The following is a 19,654-nucleotide window of genomic DNA, read 5'->3' as shown; positions in this document are numbered from 1 at the left end:
GGTTGCCTATGGAAAATACACACACACACACACACACATATATATATATATTGCCATGTATCCATCCTTCCCATAAAGAAAGGAAAGAAACATTTTCCAAAACAATGGCAAAACCACTCCAGAAATTTAGGGTGGTGTCATTGTGACGTCACTGATGCTAGCCAGTTGGCACCTTCTGTAGCTGGTCTTTGCAGTAGAATTGCTTAGCTGTTTTATAGAGTTTAGCCCTAGAAAGTATGCATCCTAGCTTCTTCCAAACCAGCTCTGTTGCTTCACAGACAGCTCTTCACCCCATGAAATATTCTTAAGTGCGACATTTTTGCCTGGCAGAAACACGTCACTGAACTCTTCTCGCTTGCCTTGAGGAAGGCTAGAGATGGCAGGGAATGGGGAGTGTAAGTAGAAACTAACCTACTGACCTTTGGAAAGTTGCCATGAAGTTTCTCCCATACAAAAGGTGTATATTTTCAGGAGCCACTTTATTTTTGTGATCGTAAGCTGTTTTTAACTTTCCTGAATTTTGGGTTTTAATGTTGTAACCTGCCTTGGGACCTTAGGGTGAGAGGCAGGTGATAGATAGATAGATAGATAGATAGATAGATAGATAGATAGATATAGATAATCTCCTGGCCTCCTGTTGATGGATATTAAGAAATTAAGAAGTGTCAACGGTCTCACATGGGAGACTGCTGAGAAACATTTTCACATGGCCATGCTCCACGTACGAGCTGGAACATTTGCAGACTCCTTAGCACTGGTGTGGAGGACTCCCTAGTCCTGAATGGGATAACGGTGCCCCTGAAGGACCAGGTGCGCAGCCTGGGAGTCATTTTGGACTCACAGCTGTCCATGGAGACACAGGTCAATTCTGTGTCCAGGGCAGCCGTCTACCAGCTCCATCTGGTATGCAGGCTGAGACCCTATCAGCCTGTGGGCTGCCTCACCAGAGTGGTGCATGCTCTGGTTATCTCCCGCTTGGACTACTGCAATGCGCTCTACGTGGGGCTACCTTTGAAGGTGACCTGGAAACTACAACTAATCCAGAATGTGGCAGTCAGACTGGTGACTGGGAGCGGCCGCTGAGACCACATAACACTGGTCTTGAAAGACCTACATTGGCTCCCAGTATGTTTCCGAGCACAATTCAAAGTGCTGGTGCTGACCTTTAAAGCCCTAGACGGCCTCAGCCCTGTATACCTGAAGGAGCATCTCCATCCCCACCATTCAGTGCCGAGGGCCTTCTGGCGGATCCCTCACTGCGAGAAGTGAAGTTACAGGGAGCCAGGCAGAGGGTCTTCTCGGTAGTGGTGCCCGTCCTGTGGAACATCCTCCCATCAGATGTCAAGGAAATAAGCAACTATCTTACTTTTAGAAGACAGCTGAAGGCAGCCCTGTTTAGGGAAGTTTTTAATGTTTAATGCTGCATCATGTTTTTAATATTCGGTTGGGAGCTGAATATTAAATATTCTTCTTCTTATTATTATAATTATCCATCAGGTTCATCTGTGTGGGGACAGTTTCCATGGCACTGAGTGCAAGAGGCTCCCTGGAATGTGCTACAGGGTGCTCAGGTTCACTACATGACCGACCAGAGTCATGTGCAGGCAGCTTCCTGATTTGTGTTGTGTGCGCGTATGCGTTCTATTGTGGTCATGTTAGACAACGCGATGCCCTAAGATCAGTGGTTCTCAAACTTTCTTCTCTGGGCCACACTTTCAGAATACAAATTTGCTTGCACCACGCTGAATTTTTTTTATTGATAAGGAATACACTGGGGGAAAACAACAACTTGAAAAGAGCTCTCATTTTGAAAAGATATCTGCCCATATCCTGCAGATATAAACAATAATTTTAATACTATACTACAGGGATTTGTTTAAATGTTCCTTTGGTTGTCCTTGAATCTTCCCAACACACTTGCCGTCCTCTCCTGCCAAGCCAGTGTGGTGTGCCACACCCTTTGAGAATCATGCCCTAGAGGGATCTCTTATTAATATTCATATTATTATTTTTCAGTGTTCAATCTCTCTATTAGGCTAGTCTATCCTTCCCAAAAACCAGCTGTCTGGATGACTGGTTTGCTCATGGACCAGTTGTAAACATGGCACCGTAAGTCAGTCTCCAACCAGACTGTCTTCAAAATGGCAGATGATTAGAGTTCAGGCTTAGAACCACAAAAATGCCTACTTCTTACATAACCTCAAACTTTGGGAAGGGGTATAATGTGGCGGTGGTCCCTCTGAAGAAATCTCTCTGCTGTCATCAGATCTCCCACGACTTTCAATGAGATAAATGGCCTTTGCTCGTGAATTTAGGTTGTCTCCGTTCAGGGTGTTGAGTTTTCTATTTCCTTTGCAGATACAATCACAAACATTTGGCCGGGCGAGGAAGGGGGAAGCCACAACCTGAATCCAGGTGGCACACTATATTGTTGTTTGGTTCTTTATCACTGTTATTCTGTGTGGTTATTTTATTGTTAGTACCCTCTTTGAGAACTGAAAAGGAATAGGCTATAAATTCTTCAAACAAACAGCTGGACTGGGGATATAGAAATTGTGCTGTTGCTAAATCCTAGACAGATAGAAGAAGCGGAAAAGAAGCAAAAATGAAATACACTGTATATGCAGCCTCTGTTGTAGTTGCTGAGGTATTTGGATCTCTTGCATCCCCTTACTACCTTTTCCAATTGATTATATAATCCAATTTATAATTTTTAAAATGCCTACAGTGTATTATTTAGAGTAGTCCTACGCCCATATATATTTATAAAGGCTGGCCCTGTCATTAGGCAGTGGGAAGAAGCCATCTCAGGCAGCAGGTGCTGAGGGCCAGGGAGCACACAGAATATGTCACACAGCCTGTTCTGTAGCCCCCAGACCAGCATGCTGCCCTTAGCTGCAATGGAGGAGGCTCTCCCATTACCAGTGTTCAAGTAGCATTCAACTGCTAGGCTTACAGACCCTCCAAGTGTCCCTATTTTCCAGGGACAGCCCCATATTAACAGAAGCCATCCTGGTTTCTGATTTGATCCCACAATGCCCTGCGTTTCCTTAGGACATCCCTATTTCCATCAGATAAATGTTGGAGGGGATGGAGTTATTTGACCCACCAAGCCAAGGAGATAAATAACTATACAACCTTTAAAAGACATCTGAAGGTAGCCCTGTATACAGAAGTTTTTTAAAGATTTAATTTTTTAAATGTTTTTATATATGTTGGAAGCTGCCCAGAGTGGCTGGGTCAACCCAGTCAGAAAATAACAACAACAACAATTTATACCCCACCCATCTGGCTGAGTTTCCTCAGCCACTCTGGGCAGCTCCCAATTGAGTGTTAAAAACAATACAGCACTAAATATTAAAAATTTCCCTAAACGGGGCTGCCTTCAGATGTCTTTTAAAAATAGGATTAGCTGCTTATTTCCTTGGGCGTTCCACAGGGCGGGCACCACTACCGAGAAGGCCCTCTGTCTGGTTCCCTGTAACCTCACTTCTCGCAATGAGGGAACCACCAGAAGGCCCTCGGCGCTGGATCTCAATGGGGGTGGAGAACAATGGGGGTGGAGACACTCCTTCAGGTATACAGGACCGAGGCCGGTTAGTAGTACAGTGGTACCTCAGAAGTCAAATGGAATCCGTTCCGAAAGTCCGTTCGACTTCCAAAATGTTCAGAAACCAAGGCGCAGCTTCCAATTGACTGCAGGAAGCTCCTGCAGCCAATCGGAAGCCATAGAAGCCGTGTTGGACATTCGGGTTCCAAAGAATGTTCGCAAACTGGAACACTCACTTCTGGGCTTGCAGGGTTTGGGAGCCAAAACGTTTGAGTTGCAAGGCGTTCATCAACCAAGGTACAACTATAATAGTATTATTGAAAAAGACATCCCTATTTTCACTGGAGAAATATTGAAGGGTATGGACTTACCATCTTTTGTACATCGCTGATTGGAGGAAATGGAGGTGGCGCCATCTTACCTTTTTCCTCAGGTAGCAAATGAAATGTTTTGGGCAGCCTTGTCACATTATGTAGGGTATATAGGCCAGCTACTGGACATTTTAATATTGTGATCATAACTAGCAATTTTTCGGCACTGTACTTTTCCGCAGCGGTTTATATCTTGTCAGGCTTAGAACATCTCAGTACCGAAGTTTCCAATGAAGCAAGTAAACTTAGGAAGGATGGGCCAAAAGAAAGGCATTTCTTATGTCAAGGAAACACTTCAGATACTCCGACTTGATCTCAGCGTCTCTCCCTCCCTCTCTCTTAAAAAAAAAAAAATGAAAATGAAAATCCCTGAGAAGAAGTTTGCCTGCCAGCCCTCATGTTATCAGAACGATTTAACATTGACTTACGCTCACAGAGCCTATAAATCTTGACTAACAGCTTAACATGTGAGGCATTTGATGTGTCTGGGAACCTGCCGTATGAAAGAAATTAGCTGTAAAAAAGGAGCAAAATGCCTATTCCCATGGGAATACTCTGTTCGGCTTCTAATAGATCATTTGTTCATTTGGAAGATGACTTGTTCGTCAAAGTAAAATAGCAGCTTGCTTTTCAAAAAAAAGGGGGGTGGGGGAGAAAAAGGGGGAAGCTTTCTACCACTTTCACAGGAAATGCGGTGCTAAGGGCCAATAGACAGAGCAAATCATCATATTAATTACACGGTCAGTAAACATTTGCTCTCCCATGTTTCTTAAAGACTTGGATGTTTCCTGAACGGAGACCAGCAGTGGAACCGGCTCCGGTTAGTTGTAACCAATCTGGAAGATGAATGGTGACAGAGCAGCTCCTCAACAGAAGCACAGTCTATTTTAGCAAGACGGGATTCAGACTACTCAGGCCAGCTTTGTCCAAATGCTAAAAGACAATAGTGTGGGGCTGTCTAGTGCTTTTTCCCTAAAAAAAATGTTTGCATGTTGAGGTTCCCAAGCCACCCCAATAAGTCACACATCTCACATAATTTTTGTTTAAGGTTTTTGGCATAATTAAAATACATTTATTTAAATACATAACTGTGAGTGGTTGCTTAGGCATTGGTTCCGACTATCTGTCCCCCCGCCCAGTGACAGAACTGACTTCCGGATTCCAGCGGAAGCCAGTCAGGGAAAACAATATCGGGGAGAAATGAAGCTGGGCACTAGACCCTCACCTCTCCCCGCATGCTCCCAGAGGCCTTGCGCGGCCCAAGCCCGATGCCAGGGACTTGGACGAAAGCATGGCAAGCCCCCGGATTCCTTTAACGGAATTCCCTTGCAGCACCAGCCTTGGAGGGGTAGGTACTTACCCCTCCACCAACCAATTTTTTAACCAATGCCTAACCGCAAACCTTACAGGTTGTGACGATTTGCTACGCAGTAGGCAAAAACCAAATGGCTCCAGCCAATCAGCCAAATGGACAAAATTCCTACCAGGCCCCTGCCCCAAAGCAAGCGACCCCATGACAGGCATAGCAAGGTCAAGCGCAAAATCCCCATTTCAGGGAGGCTGGGCGGGTGATCCAATGCACGCAGCAAAAGAGGATGCTCAAAGCTGCGTGCCCAGTATTTAAATCCTTTGAGCCCAACCCACAAATTGGCAACATCAAAATCTCCCCAGAAACACCAGTACCCAATCACAGCCTGTGGCCATTCAAACAGATCAGCCCAGCAACAGTGGGGTGGCCTGCTAGACCCCACCTCAACACGTGCTCTCTATTAGTGAGAACACGCTTTAGGGGTACTACCATTTTCCTACTCATATTGAGATACTGCTCCTCAATGAGGCCAAACTTAGATTGACGAAATGTTTAGGGGTATGCGTACCCCTGCGTCCCCCCAGGAAAAAAGCACTGGGGCTATGCAAATAAAATTATTTTGGGGCACAACCTGAGCACACATGCTCCCACCCGCATATTATAAATGCAAGTGAAAAGGGTGGTAAATGGATGGTAAGACAACTTCTTTTTTAAAAAATAATAATTTTTATTTGATTTTACAAATATAAAATTATAAGAACACAGTCACACATCTCAACAGTTAAAAGATTCCCTCGAATCTCTGGACTTCCCACCTCCTCCTCCATGGGTCCTTTTGTTAAACATTTTCTACTGCATCTTTTCCAATAATCTATATTTTATATAACTCCATTGTTTCTGTAGTACAAGTGTTACTGCAATCCTGCTGGTGTTTTCATCTGCTTACAGTGGCCTCCAAGACAAATTACATTTTTTCCCATTCTTTGTTAAAGTTTTGGTCTTGGTTCCTGAGCTTTCCAGTCAGTTTTGCCATTTTTGCATAGTCCAGCAGTTTAATTTGCCATTCTTCTCTGTTTATCTTTATCTTCTTTCCATCTCTGGCCTAATAGCATCCGTGCAGCTGTCATCGCATACATAAAGTCTTTTCTGCTCCCTTGGAATATCAACACCTACAATTCCTAATAGAAAAGCCTCTGGTGTTTTTTGTTTTGTTTTTTGTTTGATTTTTAATAAAAGTTAATTTAAACTTTTTAAAAATTCATTATATATCATTTCCCAGAATGCTTTTGTTACTTTGCACTTCCACCACATATGATAAAAGGTGCCTGGATGGTAAGGCTTCAGTCCCAGCCTCACTTACTTGGGAGTAAGCCGAATTGAATTCAGCAAGACTTACTTATGAGTAGACACAATTTGGGTTGTGCTTTTGGACACCAATGGGTTTGCTTCCTTCACCCACACAAGGAAAGGGAGAGCTCTCCCAGAAGCTACCGTTACGTAAAGAAAGAGTGTCTCGTTTACAGCTGGAGGTGGGTGAATCTGTCAATGCTCAGTTTCTCAATTTTTTTCCAAACTTACGTTCAGTTCTCCAAATTTCCATGTCATTAAAAAAAAAAAATCCTCGTGAAAATTCTTCAGCATTTTAGTGTGGATTTTTCTCAATATACACATTTCTGGACAGTGATTTCCCCACTATGATGCCTTTTTTTGTATATGCGTTTTCATACACATTACTTGGATGGCGAGTTGCAAGGCAAAAATTGGAGAAGTGCAATTTCTGAAGGGTGGCTGGGTTTGGGGTTAACTAAGTGTGAATTAGATAAGTTATCTCATGAAGCAGTGGCAAGGGCTGAGCAAAACATGACTGACTGATGGTCTGCTTTCTGCAGGTAGTTCTGAAGCACATTTGTTCCTCAAGTTTCTATAACCCTAATGGCTTATCATCTTCAGTCTGATATGGGACTACAAATCTATTTACAGTCATACCTTGGATCCCAAACACTGCAAACCCAGAAGTGATTGGTCCAGTTTGTGAATGTTCTTTTGGAACCCGAGCATCTGACTGGGCTTCCGTGGCTTCTGATTGGCTGCAGGAGCTTCCTGCAGCCAGTCAGAAGCCGTGATTTAGTTTTCGAACGTTTTGGAAGTCAAACGGACTTCAAGAATGGATTCCTTTCAACTTCCAAGGTACAACTGTATTACTGTTACTCTGATTATTGTTCTGATTATCATCTATTATATACTGATTATTTATTACTATTATGGTGGTGGTGATTAATACGGCACTTAAAGTGGCTTCTGAGCGATTTACAAATATGGAACCAAATACAAAAATATCAGCACACATAATTAAAAAGTGCACAGTCAAACCAAAATAAACACCCACAGTGGAAATTTCTGCAATAACCATGTGTTAGTTGATCACACACACACACACACGTTTTCCTTTTGTGTACATTATGGACTGAGTATCATATGACAACATTTCTTTAGCGCTTTCAAGAGTTCAGAGCATTTTAGCTGGTTGTAATCCTTACAACCACCCTGTAAGAAATAGCAGTATTATTTTCCTCCATATTGCAGATGGAAGAACTGAGGGTGTGTGTGTGTGCGTCTTGCCTACAGTGGATGTCACACTTGATCTTGAGGGGGGGGGGGAACTAATGATGGCAGAATATTCTATTGGCCTTTCACCAACTATATATAATCACTTTATTTTCACCTCTGTTGATGCTTTAACTGCTTCCACGATGTATTATGGACAATCTGCCATTTCTCCACCAAAATTTGAAGAACAGCACACAAATGGCAGCAGATTTATAAACACAGCAAAAGCACCAGAGCTTCCTCCATTACTCTGTCATCAAAGATATCAGCCCTAGGTTGCGCTCTGAGCATTAGCCCATGTAGCCTGATATGAGTTCATGAGCCAGGAATTCAAAACACTAACCAGCTGTGGGAACCCGGGAAGGAGCCTGTCACACTAAATGGTATCCAGATTAGAGCTGTGAGAATTTGGGAAAGCCCATCTCACAAACAAGACTGCTCACTTAGCCCGAGAGGTGAAAGGGAGGGGGGTTGACAGGAGGGGACTGTGGGAGAGAGAAGAAAATAGTTCTTCAGTCCTTATGGTCTTCCTTCACTTAAAAGTGACAAGTTCTACATTCGCTCTGTAACCGACTTATTGTTTACCAGTACAGTAGTACCTCAGTTGCTGAACTGTTCTGGAAGACCATTTGACTTCCAAAATGTTTGACAACCGAGGCGCAAAGGGCGGTCTGCAAAGTCAATGGAGAAAATTGGAAAAAACACAGCGGAAACCGTTTGACTTCTGAGGCGTGTTCGAAAATGGAAGCATTTACTTCTGGGTTTTCGGCGTCCAAAAATCAAAACACTCAACATCTGAGACGCTCGAAAACTGAGGTACCACTGTATTTGTTTTACTACCCATTATCATCCCCACCCCCAACACACACTCTCCTCTGGGGAGCTGCTTTGAACAGCATTTTAGCTTCAAAAAACAACCTTGTGAGTTAGGTTAGCCTGATTGATGCTCACTTGCCTGAGACTGCTGCTGCCTCAGTGAGTTTCACTGTTTCACAAGACAGAGAAACCAGTAGGAGAACACTTCAATCTCCCAGGACATTCTATACAAGATCTCAAAGTAGCTGTATTACTACAAAGGAATTTCAGAAATAGACTGGAAAGAGAAGCTGCTGAATTGCAACTCATTACCAAACTTAAAACCATGGAGAGACCTGGTCTGAACAAAGACATTGGATTCTTATCTCATTATACATGACAAAGCCATTTTTCACCTTCTCACCCCTTGCTTTTTCCTGTAAGACCTATTGCAGTCGTTAAGAGTCGTCAACAGGCTCATCACAGCTATCTGCCAATCACCCATTCCCACCACCCTTCTGAGTAATACCCCTCCCCACCTTCTCACTATATAGAAGGATCTGGCAACTTCTGTTTCAGTGTATCTGAAGAAGTGTGCATGCACACGAAAGCTCATACCAAGAACTAACTTAGTTGGTCTTTAAGGTGCTACTGGAAGGAAAAAAAATTTTTTGTTTTGACTGCTGTGAAGTGATTCATACCTGGGCCCGTCTTCCATATCAAAACCAATGGCAGGCATTGGCTGAGCAGAATTTTAAGAATCCAAACCCTCCAACAACCCACAGATAAAATTGGGATGCGGTGTCTTTTGGGCCCTGCACGAGTCACGTGACTTGCAGGAGAGCACAGACCCCCAAAACTGGTGTCTTTGGGGAATGCACTCTCATGGGAGCCCAAACATCTCGGACATCTCGGGATCCAGTAAGAAGCCAGGGGGGCTCTGTAATTCCAGGACGTCCTGCTAAAAGCAGGAGAGTTGATGAGTATGAGAATCCATACTTCTGAGAGCCATTTTGGCAACCAACAGATCCCATACGTTGTGTATCAGCCAGAGAAAGGATATTTTGAGGAGAGATGAGGAGGAAATTTGATTGAGTTGGCTGTTTAATACAAACCTACCTACTTTGCATTTCCTGGACTGATGCATGAACCAAAAAATCATCACAGAATCATGCAGCCCTTCTTCCAAATTTGCACTTTTCTGAATTCAGCAAAGCAGTGCTCCAGCTCAAAAATACATGCCGTGGACTCACAACTTGTGCACATTTAACTTGCACGACCACAGATTTCTGCACTTGGCCAGCCAGCTGCGATCGTGCAAATGAAATGTATTAAAGGCAAGGGCAATTAAGATGTTCCAGGAGCCTCCCAGAGCCTAGTAAGCAAAACGAAGAGCTTTAAACTTGGAACTGGGGAAACTACCATGTTTGTCCTGCTTGAGAAATATGAACAGCAACAGCTCATCTCTCTCATTCATTTTTGCTTTTTTGCTTTCCACACAGGCAACCCAGTTGCGCTTTAGTCTCTTTTGGCAGAATTCTGTCTGAAGGGAGGGTTGTCTCATCTTCTGGAAGTCGGATCTGCTGAGGTTCTGTACATATTGAGCCAGCCATGATGTCTGGCATGCAGGTGCTTGAGTTACAGCTAGCTAGCTACAGAGACAGCCAGATTTCAGGCAGGGAGGCTGAGCGAAGAGAGAGACCACCCATGATGTTATTATACATAAGAGAAGGAGATGGAAGGAGAGACAGACCGATGCGACACACCCACCCAACAATGAACTCCAGGCTTGGGGCAAAGCTATCAAGCTCTCTTTCAATCTGAGTTACTATAATATTTTCTATCCTTCTCCACAACAGAAGGCTGCCCCTTCCACAACTGAAAGCTATTCTCCCCCTCACAGATATGGGATCAAATCCCTAAACAGCCTCGGCCCTGTATACCTGAAGGAGCATCTCTACCCCCATCGTTCAGCCCAGACACCAAGGTCCAGCTCCAAGGACTTTCTGACAGTTCACTCACTGAGAGAAGTGAAGTTGCAAGGAACGAGGCAGAGGGCCTTCTCAGCAGTGGCACCCACCTTGTGGAACACCCTCCCGGTAGATGTCAAGGAGATAAAAAACTATATGACTTTTCGAAGACATCTGAAGGCAGCTCTGTATGGGGAAGTTTTCAACTGTTGATGTTTTGTTGTGTTTTTAATACAGTGGTACCTCGGTTTTTGAACGTAATCTGTTCTGGAAGATCATTTGAGTGCCGAAACATTCAAAAACCGAAAACTCAGTACTGAAGCCTCAATACGGAAAACTCAATATAGAAGCCACGTGGCACGTTTGACTTCCACGACGAGTTTGAAAACCGAAGCATTTACTTCCGGGTTTACGGCGTTCAAAAGCCAAAATTTTCAAAAACAGAGACGTTAGAAAACCGAGGTACCACTGTATTTGTCACAGCTAATGTCGGAGCCATGCATCACATACGGGCTCTTCGAGGTTGTCACCGTGAGGTTGTCATCATTAACATGAAAGCGGATGTTCAAAGGCAGGAGATCTTTCCAGAAGTGGCCTTTTTCCTGGACACTCAGCTATTGACCCTGAACAGAGAAGCCAGAGAAAGAGAGAGAGAATGCCAGAAAACCTTCAGAGGTTCTGCGGCCAGGGCTGTGCACTCTGATTGATGTTACACCTGTTCAGACCTGTGGGAGCGGAGGGCGGCATGCGTCTAATGAAACCCTCATTTGTGACTTCCCCTCTTGTTATAGCTGAGTCTCTTTAGCCTCTAAACTTTGCTCTAGACTTGGGCGGCTGCGGGGGGAGAGGGGGAGCGATGACAAACTGCTTTCTTCTGTCAACATTCTAATTGGCCTGATAATGAAACAAAATAAATACCCAAGTTAGAGGGATTTGAAATCCAATTTATTTTTGTTTTACTCCCCAAAAAGTGTCTGCTGCGGGGGCTGCTTTTTCTGTGAAAATTCAATAAAAACAAAGCCATGAAAATAAATACCCATGGTCCAGGAAAACACACATACACACCACCCGCCAACATTTTTCCAATGAAAATAATAATAATAATAATAATAATAATAATAATAATAATAATACCCTGCACATCTGACTGGGTTGCCCCAGCCACACTGGGCAATTTACATCATATATAAAAACATAATAAAACATTAAACATTAAACAACTTCCCTATACAGGCTGCTTTTTGGTGTCTTCTAAAGGTTGTATAGTTACTTATCTTCTTAGCTCTGGGGTCACATAACTCCATAGCCTCCAACATTTCTCCGATGAAAATAGGGACATCCTAAGGAAAAGGGACGCAGGTGGCACTGTGGGTTAAACCACAGAGCCTAGGGCTTGCCAATCAGAAGGTCGGTGGTTTGAATCCCAGCAATGGGGTGAGCTCCCATTGCTCAGTCCCTGCTCCTGCCAACCTAGCAGTTCGAAAGCATGTCAAAGTGCAAGTAGATAAATAGGTACCACTCCAGTGGAAGGTAAATGGCGTTTCCGTGCGCTGCTCTGGTTCGCCAGAAGCGGCTTAGTCATGCTGGGCACATGACCCGGAAGCTGTACGCCAGCTCCCTCGGCCAATAAAACGAGATGAGCGCCACAACCCCAGAGTCGGTCACGACTGGACCTAATGGTCAGGGGTCCCTTTACCTTTAACTTTTTAAGAAAAAGTGGGACATTCCAGCATCAAATCAGAAAGTGGGACTTCTTCTGTAAATCCGGGACTGTCCCTGGAAAATAGGGACACTCCTATTTTCCGATCTGACCTCCTTCCAGTTGGGTAGCTGCTGCATACTGGGATACATACATCTTTATATTTGTATGCCGCCTTTCCAAAGTTAAAACTAGTGCTTTTTTTTTTTAAGGAAAAAAGGTGCCAGTACTCACCATGAAGTTGTAACAGCAAGTGCCAAACTTTTAATATGGGGGAGGGGAATGTGTACCCCAGAAAAGTATGGGACGCAGGTGGCACTGTGGTCTAAACCCCTGAGCCTCTTGGGCTTGCCTATCAGAAGGTCAGTGGTTCGAATCCCCACGACGGGGTGAGCTCCCGTTGCTCTGTCCCAGCTCCTGCCAACCTAGCAGTTCAAAAGCACACCAGTGCAAGTAGATAAATAGGTACTGCTGCAGCGGGAAGGTAAACGGCGTTTCTGTGCACTCTGGTTTCCATCACGGTGTTCCGTTGTACCAGAAGTGGTTTAGTCATGCTGGCCACATGACCTGGAAAGCTGTCTGCAGACAATGCCGGCTCCCTCAGCCTGAAAGCAAGATGAGCGCCATAGTCACCACAGGGGAAAAAAAGCACTGGTTAAAACCACGCTCAAGGCAGCATACAACATGAAAATACCACATAATTACAAATGTAACAAAAGTATAAAAGTATACAGTGGTACCTCAGGTTAAGTGCTTAATTCGTTCCGGAGGTCCATACTTAACCTGAAACTGTTCTTAACCTGAAGCACCACTTTAGCTAATGGGGCCTCCTGCTGCTGCGCCACCGCCGGAGCACGATTTCTGTTCTCATCCTGAAGCAAAGTTCTTAACCCGAGGTACTATTTCTGGGTTAGTGGAGTCTGTAACCTGAAGCGTATGTAACCCAAGGTACCACTGTAAATGAGACATCAAAAAGTATACGACCAAATTAGACCATTTCCAAATAAATCCTAATAAGGTCTAGAATAAAGATACAAAATAATAATGTCAAAAATAGCAACAACCTCCCAAAAAATCCCCTAAACAATAGAGAGGGGTGAGGCAGTGGTGGGTTCTGCATGGTGCAAATATACCAGCTCTGCTGCTGTAGTTGTGCCATGCTGCCTCCCCTATTGCCCTTCTCCATCCCAATATGCAGTAGCAATTCTACCAGAGTGAGGTCGGGTAATTCCCACAGCCGTACCGCAACATTTGTTACTGTATGTTCTGTTTACACCAATGCATTGCTTCCGACTCCTACAGAAAAAGTTGAGCCACCTGTGGCCTTTAGTGTGGCAGTCCCTGCCCTGTGGAACTCCTTGCCACTAGAGGTTTGGCAGGAATGCTCCCTGCTTTCTTTCGGACCTCTTTTCCAAACTGCACTGTTCAGGCAGGCCTTTGGGATGTGAACGTTTTCTCTTTCTTTCTTTTTTTACCAACTAGGTTGTGGGGTTTTTTTATGTTTTTGCTGTTCATGTGTTTTTATGTTGAACATCACCTTATTTTATTTTTCTTTTAGGAAAGTGTGGTTGCTAAATATTTACATGAAGCAAAAAAACAAAGAAATTTAGCAGCCCTCATCCTGATTTCATGTGGGTGCGGGAAGCCTGGAGGGAGAGAAGAATGGTGGTTTGGAGGGAAATGGAGTTTAAAACAAGACAAAACTGCAATGGAGAGGAGAGTTGTGGAAAGGGAATCTGTTCAGACCTCTGGAAACAATAACCAGTCTCTCTATCGGCCGACTGCTAGTTAGGTAAGTAAGAAAGCAGAAAGGGTCTCACAGAGAGATGTGGAAGTCATAGCTCACATCCATAACCACACATTTAAAGTACCTTTGTAGCATTTTAACAGTTCTGGTCCCTCCCCCAAAGAATCCTGGGAACTGATGGAAATTTAAAGAGAAAGAAGGTTCTTTTTATCATATGTGGTGTTCTTGTAAAAAGGGAACCCTGACCATTGGCTCCAGTCGTGGCTGACTCTGGGGTTGCGGTGCTCATCTCGCTTTACTGGCCAAGGGAGCTGGCGTACAGCTTCCAGGTCATATGGGCAGCATGACTAACCGGCTTCTGGCGAACCAGAGCAGCGCATGGAAACGGAGCGGTTGGTGTGTTTCTTCTTGGTTGGTTGGTCGGTCGGTTGGTTAGTCGGTCAGTCGGTTGGTTGGTCATTCAGTTGGTTGGTTGTTTGGTCAGTCGGTTGGTCGGTCGGTCAGTCAGTTGGTTGGTTGGTCATTTGGTTGGTTGGTTGGTTGGTTGGTTGGTCGGTCGGTTAGTTGGTTGGTTGGTTGGTTGGTTGGTTGGTTGGTCATTCAGTTGGTTGGTTGGTTGGTTGGTCAGTTGGTCAGTTGGTTGGTTGGCCGTTTGGTTGGTTGGTTGGTTGGTCAGTCAGTCAGTCAGTCAGTTGGTTGGTCATTCAGTCGGTTGGTCGGTTTGTCGGTGAGTCGGTTGGTCGGTTGATCCGTCAGTTGGTTGGTCGGTTGGTTGGTAATTCAGTTGGCTAGTTGGTTGGTCAGTCGGTTGGTTGGTCGGTCGGTCAGTCGGTCGGTTGGTCGGTTGGTCAGTGAGTCGGTTGGTTGGTCATTTGGTTGGTCGGTCGGTCAGTTGGTTGGCCAGTTGGTCGGTTGGTCAGTTGGTCGGTTGGTCAGTCGGTTGGCCGTTCGGTTGGTTGGTCAGTCAGTTGGTAGGTTGGTCGGTCAGTCAGTTGGTCGGTTGGTAGGTCGGTCGGTCAGTTGGTTAGTTGGTTGGTTGGTAATTCAGTTGGCTGGTTGGTTGGTTGGTTGGTCAGTCGGTTGGTCGGTCGGTCAGTGAGTCAGTCAGTTGGTCATTTGGTTGGTTGGTTGGTTGGTTGGTTGGCCGGTCAGTCAGTCGGTTTGTCGGTGAGTCGGTTGGTCGGTCGGTAGGTTGGCCATTCGGTTGGTTGGTTGGTCAGTCGGTCGGTCGGTTTGTCGGTGAGTCGGTTGGTCGGTTGGTCCGTCAGTTGGTCGGTCGGTTGGTTGGTAATTCAGTTGGTTGGTTGGTTGGTCAGTTGGTTGGTTGGTCGGTTGGTCGGTTGGTTGGTTGGTCGGTCAGTTAGTCGCTTGGTTGGTTGGTTGGTTGGTTGGATGGTTGGTCAGTCAGTTGGTTGGTTGGTCATCCAGCATGACTAAGCCGCTTCTGGCGAACCAGAGTAGCACACGGAAATGCCATTTACCTTCCCACCGGAAAGGTACCTATTTATCTACTTGCACATTGACGTGGAGGGTGTGGAATTATCGGCCCCCGAGCTGTCTGAAGGTAATCCTGTATAAGGAAGGTTTTTTTAATGCTTAATGTTCTATTGTGTTTTTATATATCTTGGAAGCTGCCCAGAATGGCTGGGGCAACCCAGTAAGATGTGTAAGGTATACATGGTAAAATTATCATTATGGAATGGGACGCCATCAGAGAAATGTTGGTGGGTATGTACTTTTGACACTCTGCATAAGGTCTCTCAAGGCTCTGGGTGACATTCAAGGGGTGGACTCTTGAATAGCACTTGGTAGTTCCCCAACAGAGTGGAGCATGTTCAGTTTATATTAATATTGAGGTCTGGTGAGGAGAAAGGATCATTCCTGGGTGGTCAAACAAAGTGCCAGGTTGTTCCTAGTGGGCCCTGGTGGACATCGGAAAATGGAGCAAAAAGCAAATGTGCTTAAACCAAGACACACCCTCCATGGATTTATCTACTCACCCTTCAAACCAGCTAAGTTGCCACACCTTGTGGCAGAGAATTCCATAAGCTAATTATTTGTTTTCTTTCGTTTGTCGTAGCTCTACAGTGCATTCCATGAACCTAAGAAGCTGAGAGGAAGATTACTTGTTTGCTTTGTGCATTCCATGTTTCTCATTAGGAAAAAAAACATCCGCTCAGCTTTCAGATATTTGCAACAATTCATGCTGCACAGGATCTTTCATCCTTGCCAATATACGTTGAAATATGGGCCTGGAAAAAAATAATCCCACAGCAGATCAATGAAATAATATTTACATACTTCAAAGGATGCTTTGCCTCTTTTCTCCCCCTTCGTCTTCAGCGCTAAGTGTCTTGGATATTTCAGCTCTCCTTACAAGTTTTTCTAATTGTATTTCTGCATTTCATGGTTATTTTCTTATTAGCAACATAATTTTCATCTGTTAAGCATTTACATCCTCTATTAGAAACATCAAAGGCCTATAACATTTTATGGCAGTCATCTCCATCAATATTCACCAGAAAGAAAGAAAGAAAGAAAGAAAGAAAGAAAGAAAGAAGGAAAGAAAATGTATCCATATAAAATCCATGATGAATATAGAAATTAACCCAAGTGCTTGCCTTAAACTGAGTCAGACCGCTAGTAGCACAAACTCTGTGTTCTCTACTCTGCGGCAGTTCTTAATGGACTCAAAGCATGTGTTCTTTCATTGAGCCAGCATTCCCCTCCATGGTGCTTCTCAGATGTTGTTTCTAACTTGCATCATCCTTGACCACTGGCCATGCCAACTGGGGCTGATGGAAGCTGCCGTTCAAGATATCTTGAATGCTGCCATTTGGAGAGACAGCACAGAGCAATGATTTCAATGGGCTGTAATAATCTTCTTTAACCTCCTGCTAACAATTCTGTGTCCAGGGCAGCTGTCTACCAGCTGTATCTGGTACGCAGACTGAGACCCTATCTGCCCGCGGACTGTCTTGCCAGAGTGGTGCATGCTCTAGTTATCTCCCGCTTGGGCTACTGCAACACGCTCTGTGTGGGGTTACCTTTGAAGGTGACCCGGAAACTACAACTAATCCAGAATGCGGCAGCTAGACTGGTGACTGAGAGAGGCCACCAAGACCATATAACACTGCTCCTGAAAGACCTGCATTGGCTCTCAGTACGTTTCCAAGCACAATTCAAAGTGTGGGTGCTGACCTTTCAAGCCCTCAACGGCCTTGGCCCACTATACCTGAAAGAGCTTCTCCACCCCCATCGTTCAACCCGCACACTGAGGTCCAGCTCTGAAGGCCTTCTGGCAGTTCCCTCACTGTGAGAAGTGAGGTTACAGGGAACCAGGCAGAGGGCCTTCTCGGTTGTGGCGCCCGCCCTGTGGAACACCCTCCCTTCAGGTGTCAAGGAAATAAACAACTGTCTGACTTTTAGAAAACATCTGAAGGCAGTCCAGTTTAGGGAAGTTTTTAATGTTTGATGTTTTATCGTGTTTTTAATATTCTGTTGGGAGCTGCCCAGAGTGGCTGGGGAAACCCAGCCAGATGGGTGGGGTATAATAATAATAATAATAATAATAATAATAATAATTATAGTTGTTGTTGTTGTTGTTGTTACTTTGTTTTGCCAAACCAAGGGTTGTTTCCCCATGCCATTTTTACTGTTTTTCATTTTCTTTATAGGATTAAGAACAAAAATATACTGTTAGATTCGCAGGTGTGGATCTTCTGGGGTTAATTTCAACTCTTTTTGAAAAGCCCCTTAACCTCAATGGGGCTGAAGCATCCTATGACATGGCAGTTTTGGATTTGCCACACGTTTCTGGATCCAAACTTGATTGGTTGTCTCTAAAGGTGCACTAGATAGAGTTGTGTTTCAGTTTTCCAGGAAGTGAATTAAAGATGTTGGTGAGCTAAATGCTTTTTCTAGAATGGATGGAAATTTGTGAATATTCACTTTTCTTGAGCCTCATTTATGCCAAAGGTGGCTTCTTCCGCCTTTAGATTAACCATATGGATGATCTCAGACAATCAGGGATCACATAGTGAATAAGCTACATAGGCAATCAGATTTGACAACATGATGATATCACTGAAGGCAACTCAGGTAGATGTTTCATGGCTAGTCGTGTGGATGATCATACTCACCCAACGTTTACACAGTGAATGGCATCAGAATTTTATTCCCACCAGATCGATTTGGCTGCTTGGCCAATTCACTAAGGGCAAGTGAAAGAATGAGAGTGCATGTGGGCAATTAAAATAAGTGAATATATTGACAAGAAATACAGAAAAATCACTAAAAATTGGGAGTTTTTCAACACTGTTCAAAAATGTGCAAGAAAACCCCCAAACACCTATGAGCAGTTTTGGCTCAATCCTACAAGTTGTACTTACCAGGTTGTAACAGTAATGAAAATGCAGAATTCAAATGGCTTGGGCATCTGTCCGCTCCACAATGGCAGAAACATTGGACCCAGGATGTATCAAAATAGAATAAGAGCAGCCTCAGGGACCATTCCATACAGGTAGAACAGGTCTCTTTGCAAAGTTTTTGCTCTTAGGGAAAGAGAGGTTTTTTTTTATATTGGGTGTTAAACATTATGCGAGAGCAAGACCACTGTAAATACCCTGAAAAATCAATGCATTGCAGCCTGGATTTTTGTATCATTAGGATGCTTTCAAAAATGCACTCCCTCTATCATTGAAAACTGTTTAAATTGGTGCCTTTAGACCCAGCAAATATTGACCAGGGTATGTGCATTCTGAAGTTTGACATCCACAGTGTAGACCAACTGCCTTTTTTTCTGAACATACGTAAATAGCTAACAAGCCAACTGTGCTGGGGGTTTTTTGGGGGGTGGGGGTCCTTACTGGCCAGGAATGTCTCCATCAGGGTCCAAGATCCTCCTAATAATTATTGACTCTAAAATCAATGTGCATTCCATGTGCATAGCCTTGGTGTGAGCCAATAATACAGTATGTACATTCCCAAAATCGTTTTAGGCAAGGTGCGAAGTCTAACTTTGGAGTTCCCCTTCTGACTATTGCAGGTGGAATGCATTGCCTAACAAGCCCACACCTATGTCAGACATACCATGTTTGCTTCCCTGGAACAGTTCGGTCCCCCTGAAACAGCTCCCCAAATTCCAAGCTGACATCACCTTTTGGCAGTGCTCCGTTCTAGCAATGAATCAATTTTCACATTTATTTATTTTTGTTCTAAAAAATTGTTGATTGCATATACCTAATTGTACATTTACGGTACTTACTTGAAACATTTACATATGTATTTCAATCTCATTAGGATTTTCAAGATGATGTTCTTCAAAGATCAGTGGAGGCTGGTCCATTCACACAAATAAGCCACTGCTTTGATGAACCTCAGTGTGCCTTCAACCTGCAACCCGCATCCCCACGTGGCCTGATTTCTTACAAACAGATCTGTGAGTACCATTGTCTGTCAGCTTCCTACTTCACAGTCATTGCATTCATACCCGCTAACATTCCCCAGATGAAAATAGGGACATTCCTCAATGCCCATCCAACTGACACCCCCCGCCCAACCCCATATTTTTTTGTTCTGCCCACCACCCACAGAAGGTAGGCAGT

At 44.3% G+C, this 19,654-nt stretch overlaps 1 long non-coding RNA gene across 2 annotated transcripts in view; it reads left to right on the top strand.

The window, feature by feature from the left end:
• Positions 1-16,355, top strand: part of LOC310759592 — a 29,750-nt gene extending 13,395 nt beyond the window's left edge. The window contains exons 1-3 of one of the 2 annotated variants that reach the window (XR_014546439.1): positions 13,457-13,730; positions 13,860-14,093; positions 16,129-16,355. This is a non-coding gene — a long non-coding RNA (uncharacterized lncRNA). Of the gene's footprint in view, positions 1-13,456; positions 13,731-13,859; positions 14,094-16,128 lie in introns of those variants that run through there. The other variant, XR_014546438.1, reaches the window with a different exon arrangement.
• The last annotated feature ends 3,299 nt before the right edge of the window (positions 16,356-19,654 follow it).

This window comes from Podarcis filfolensis, assembly GCF_964270895.1.
Source record: "Podarcis filfolensis genome assembly, chromosome: 3".
In the NCBI taxonomy this organism is placed as follows: domain Eukaryota; kingdom Metazoa; phylum Chordata; class Lepidosauria; order Squamata; family Lacertidae; genus Podarcis; species Podarcis filfolensis.
This window is presented reverse-complemented; position numbering and strand designations above follow the sequence as displayed.